This window comes from Myodes glareolus, chromosome 6 (assembly GCF_982192425.1).
Source record: "Myodes glareolus chromosome 6, mMyoGla1.1, whole genome shotgun sequence".
Lineage (NCBI taxonomy): Eukaryota > Metazoa > Chordata > Mammalia > Rodentia > Cricetidae > Myodes > Myodes glareolus.
The window spans coordinates 41433486-41439277 of record NC_142031.1 but is presented as its reverse complement, the minus strand read 5'-3'; the positions used below and the strand labels follow the sequence as shown (position 1 = coordinate 41439277).

Genomic DNA, 5792 nt, shown 5'->3' with positions numbered 1-5792 from the left:
AATTGTGAGGTATGATAACCAGTATGAGTTCATGCTCAAGTGATTATATATCTGTCTATTTAGTCAATAATGTCTTACAACCTAAAACTGTAAAATAATACTGATTCAGAGAAAATGCAATTAGAAAAAAAGACATAAATGAATATACACAAAACATTTTAAATCATTCAGGTTAAGTATTGTGTTTAACTTCCGCAGATTTTAGAACCATTAACCATGAATGCCTGGAACCACACAAATGAGCCTAACTTTATACTTATGGGATTGACAGATTCCAAGGAGATCCAGCTAGTCCTCTCTGTGCTCTTTCTCTTTATATACATGGCCACTATGCTGGGAAACACAGGCATGATGCTAATCATCCGTCTAGATGTCCAGCTTCACACTCCGATGTATTTCTTCCTCACCCACTTGTCATTCCTTGACCTCATTTACTCAACTGTCATCACACCTAAAACCTTAGAGAATCTGCTGACTTCCAGAAAGAGCATTTCCTTCATGGGCTGCTTCGTTCAATTATACTTTTTTGCCCTCTTGGCAGCTACTGAATGCTTTATACTGTCCTCAATGGCCTATGACCGCTATGTAGCTATTTGCAATCCCCTGCACTATCCAGTTATTATGTCCACAAGGCACTGCCATGCTCTCATCACTGTATCCTACATGATTGGAGCTATAGATTCCTCTAGCACTGTCGTTCGCATGAGCACATTGAATTTCTGCAAATCTAAGGTAATCCATCATTTCTTTTGTGACACATTCCCAATTTTAGCCCTGTCCTGCAGTGATACTCATGATGCTGAAGTCACCATATTCATTTTAGTTGGTTCTACTGTAGTGCTGTCTCTTGTCACTCTATCCTCATCCTATGTGTCCATTCTCTCTACAATTTTGAAGATAAATTCTTCTTCAGGTAAGCACAAAGCCTTTTCCACTTGTGCCTCTCATCTCCTGGGTGTCACAGTCTTCTAGGGAACTGTGATCTTTACTTATTTGAAACCAAGCAAGTCCTACTCCCTGGGAAAGGATCAAGTAGCTTCTGTTTTTTATACAATTGTGATCCCCATGCTGAACCCACTCATTTACAGTCTCAGGAACAAAGAAGTGAAAAGTGCTGTCATTAGACTTGTGAAAAGAAAAGAGGGCTCCCAGATTTTTAAATAACTATGTTGCTTGACATTTAAACACTTCTCTTTTTTTTCTACTGATCACACACTTGTTTGTTTTTCTTGTTTGTTTTTGTTTTCAAGGCAATATGGTCCTGGTTGTACTGGAACTCATGCTGTAGAACAGGATATCCTCAAATGCACAAAGATCCTCCTGTGTCTGCCTTCCAAGAGCTAGGATAAAGGTGTGAGCCACCACTGCTAAGCTATTGATCACTTCTTTACCTACTCTCTCTGCATGAATCTATCAGATTTGGTTTTTTTTTTTTTATTTTTGTTTTTTATTTTTTTATTCTTTATTTGTGTGGAGCTTCCCTTCCCTGACCAAAGTTTGGGCATTTCTCAGAATGGAACTTTAAAAGTCCATGTCATTATTGAAAATCAGGACATACGTATGAAACTCAATCTCTAAATATTTGAGATTGTCAGGATATATAGCACATAATTTGAGAAAATATACTTGAATTTTTTAAGCTTATTTAGTAGTTAATATATTATTAAATGTCTGATATCTGATTTAGGGTATATAACACTGACACATTAACATTTTCAAAAAGTCATTCTCTTTGTAATATGGAAGATTTTATTATTTGTCTTATCACTAGTAAGGGAAGGAAATTTTAAGCCTCGTTTTTCTCAGTTGCATAAAATAATAATAATCTCATGACAATGAAATTACAAATGGAAATAAATTTCTGTTTATTGTAATCCAAAAATTTGGCTAAATGTCATTTGGAGTTGTTTTGAAGAATATTTACAGATATTTGCTACTTATCTGTTAATTTACAATTATTCAGATAGCAGCAAATGAAATCAAAAGTCTAAAATTTAGATTTGAATTAAATAATTTGAGTCAAATTAAATGATAAGGAAATGTTAAATGTAATATTGGTGATTATATGGAAAATACTTAAGGTTGTTAAGGAGAAGATGCACTGAAATAATTATTAACACATATTTCTACATTCTTATCAATCAATATCTTGATTGTACTTTTGTATTGTGTAACATAAATAAATGCATGTCATTTCCCCTACATTTTTGTAACTTTCTTCATTCACTTACAAGTCATATACTTGACCATCTTTGTGTATATAAGTTGTGCACTGAACGTATTTTCAGTGTGTGGCCAAGATCTTACTTCTTTTCTTACATTGCTTTAGAACTCTTACCCTAAACACACATCAAGTCAGAATTGTGGGTGCAGAGATAACCCTTGTTGTGTGCAGAGGCTAAACTTTAAAAAGTCAGATCATCTGCAATAATGCAAGAATATTTTCTTTATACGGTTTCACTAACTTATATCTTATTAATTTACATTTGTTAAATGCTTAAAATAAATCTTTCAACTAAAGGACTGACAGATCTCTTATTGTATTATAGAAATGAAATATTCTAAAACATAATATTGAATATAAATATTAATTTTGTTGTAAGTCATAAACTCTTTTAGATAGAGTATTAAATTTGGCATATTAAATGCATATTTCATATTATTTCTGTTTATTGTATATTTTATTTAATTATTTTCAAAAATGTAGTACCACTCTCATTGTATTTAACTTCATTGAAGAATGTTGATGCCTCTTCTCCCTCATTAGCCTACATGAGTCAGCAAACATAAAGAAGTTATTCAGAACAATTATAGCTTTGTTATCCATATTATATATTGTGGAGACTATTTGTCATTAGTAACATGGTATTATCATCTAATTCTGGTTGGCAATCAAGGGAAGTAGCAAGAACCTGTACTGGTTTTGAAGCCTCTGGGGCCTCTATAACCAATGAATCTTAGGTGAGTATCCCACACCTAACACTCATAACTCATAACTTTTAGAAACATTATGCAGCCTTTCAGGATCTCTTCCTTCTAATTCATTTTTTAACATATTTATTAATATACGTAAAAAGTGTTTCTAAGTATGGGGAGCTATCATTAAATAATGGGAATGGGTAAAAGTGTTGTGTGCTGAGAGCATCAACTGCCAAGAGGAAAGGTAGATGTGTAACCAGGATCTATGTAGACTAATAGAAATGGGAGCAGAGAAGAGAATCCATTTTAGATAGTTTAATAAAAAAAAACATGTAATAAGACTGCACAAGTTGTTGTGAAGTGTGGAAGTGAATCTGAATGCAGTCTGTCTGCCCATGTCAATCATCAGGTTACCAGGTAGTATCTACAGGAGTTGTCAGTAGAGACAAAATGTGTGTTGTAGAAGAATACTGTACAAAAAGACGTGTCCTGTGAAATTTTATGACTGTCACCATTTTGGTTTGTGCCATGTAGTCAGTGTAACCAAGATGGTGTGAAGTTATATGACAGTTGCCCTTTTAAGATTTTATTAGTAATGTGATCAGCCACAGCACTCGCTTAATTCCACCTTGATGAGGTCACTCTGTCAAAATGGGAAGGAAGCACATGATAGCTTTCAAGTTAATATCCCCCACATAGTAATGTAATATGTCTTTTCTTTAAATCCTATTTTTATTAGGCAGGGTAGCATGGGTATAGAGGGAGATGGTATCTATAGCCAAGGCTAACATGCTAAAAAGAGCGAAATGAAAAAAAAACCATAAGGGTTTTCATAGTCTCAGAGGAAATGGTGTGGGCCATAAGTGCATGACAGAGTAACGTGATTCACAAAACTACGTAGATGACTGTCACATTGTAGAAGTGATAAAGATAACTTGAGAAACCAGTACTAAGGAATGTGTTGGATAACTTTATCCTCTTTTTCCCAGTTGTAGCATCGAGGGGCTAGACTGACCCTGGACACTGTTTAAAAAACTTTGATTAAGTAGTTGAAAGATCTAATCCCACCATGCTAATGTTTTTGTTAGCTAGGCAGCACAGGATAATTTGATAACATCAGTTAACATGCTTTTAATTTATATAGTGAAGGGGCTCATCACCTAGATTAGCATTGAGAGAAAGTTTAGGAATTTAGGTTTAGAAATTTGGTTTGGTAAAATGTGAGAAATAGAAATGGAGGAATTAAGGGAAGGACAGAAATGAAGATAGAGCAAAAACTTTGACAATAGAGAATTTTAGATCTCTTTCTCTCCTTTTTTTTTTACTTTTTATCTATTGACTTATCTAAACTGATTATATTTTGGAAATAGAAAGCACTGAATTTAGGTCAGGTGGTTTTTTTTGTTTTTTTTTTTTTTTTGTTTTTTAACCAATTATATTTTTACTATTATAAGGGACAAACTTACAAAACAGGATGGGAAATCCAACCTCAGTTGTATAGCATGGGAACCACACAGAGAAGAATCGGGGATGGTATGGCATTTTTCTCAGGATACCCAAAAGGTCACGCCCTAACCTTGTCCCAACTCTTAAAGATCATTTGCTGACAGAGATTTCTTGCTGGCCCTTTTGTCTAAATAGGAGAGTTAAAAATTCAATACAAAACTATATACACTAGGAACAGATATCAAATTTAAAATTAGAATTATAACCAACATAAATAATATTAAGCAAGGAACACAAGTTAAATGTTTTAATAAACATTTTATCTTAAAGTCTTGTATTGGAAATGACTTGGCTAATTCTTAAGAGGAAGGTAACTATGACTATTTAATCTTTAACCCCAATCGAAGGCCTGAGAAGGGAGACAATATTACTTGAGTAGGCAGGAAGTGCAATCAAGAAGCTTCCAAAGTGTGCAGTATATGACAGAGACAACTGGCTACCTGAGCAAACACTCAAAAGTTTATTTGTAACGTTCAAGCAACCAACTTTGGATAAAGCCTAGCACAACTGACAGACCATTTTTAGAGGCAGGAAAATTTTTAGAACCATCTTATTCTGTCTTGGCAAGGTTTGGCAGTCTTTTTTTTTGTGTGTGTGTCCAGCTTATCCAGTCCAGACACCATTGTACTTTGTCAGTGGTCAAGGCATAGGCAGTTTCTTGTCCAAAAGCCAATTGTGCAAAAAAGAAAACGAACACAAAGTGGAATGTCTTCGGTGCTCAACATTTACTTGGGAATAGATTGGTGCTGTCAGGAGCAATTGTGTTTCATGTCAACAGAACACTAAGTTATTTAAATGCTATGTTCTATAGATTTAAGACATTTTGTATATTGGCGCAACTTTTAAGATATATTTATCATATTGCATTATACATTTCTACCTCTGATTAAGATATTTATACATTGTTTACATTTTGTGGTTATTGTCCTTTCAACTGCTCAGTTGTTTAATATTCTGATACAAAGTCTTATTCTTTAAGTTATACAGGTATTAAGTATTATAGGTCAATAGTCATTCATGTTTGTTATACATATAGTCAAATGAATGAGGTTCTTTAGATACATAAAGATTATATTGTGTATAGATAGGTAATCTTCAACCACTTCTAGGTCAGGTGTTTTTTGTGTTACATTTGGCCCAGATTTGAAGAGAAAGCTGCCTAAGTGTAGCAGATCTGATGCTGGCAAGACATAAATTATTTTGGGGTAATATTATGCACGCCAAAAATGTCTGTGGGCACAAATAAATTTTAACAATCTCGTAAAACAAATGTAATGCTACATTTGTTTGCCCAGTCATTATCCAGGATCAAAAGTGTCCTGAGCACCTGGTCTGATTTTTAATTGAGGATGTGTCCTGTGTGTGGA

The 5792-nt window shown here is 34.0% G+C and overlaps 1 pseudogene; it reads left to right on the top strand.

Annotated features, from left to right (window-relative positions):
- Positions 1–204: 204 nt before the first annotated feature.
- LOC125407947 (olfactory receptor 8H1-like) lies at positions 205–1164 on the top strand (annotated as a pseudogene).
- The last annotated feature ends 4628 nt before the right edge of the window (positions 1165–5792 follow it).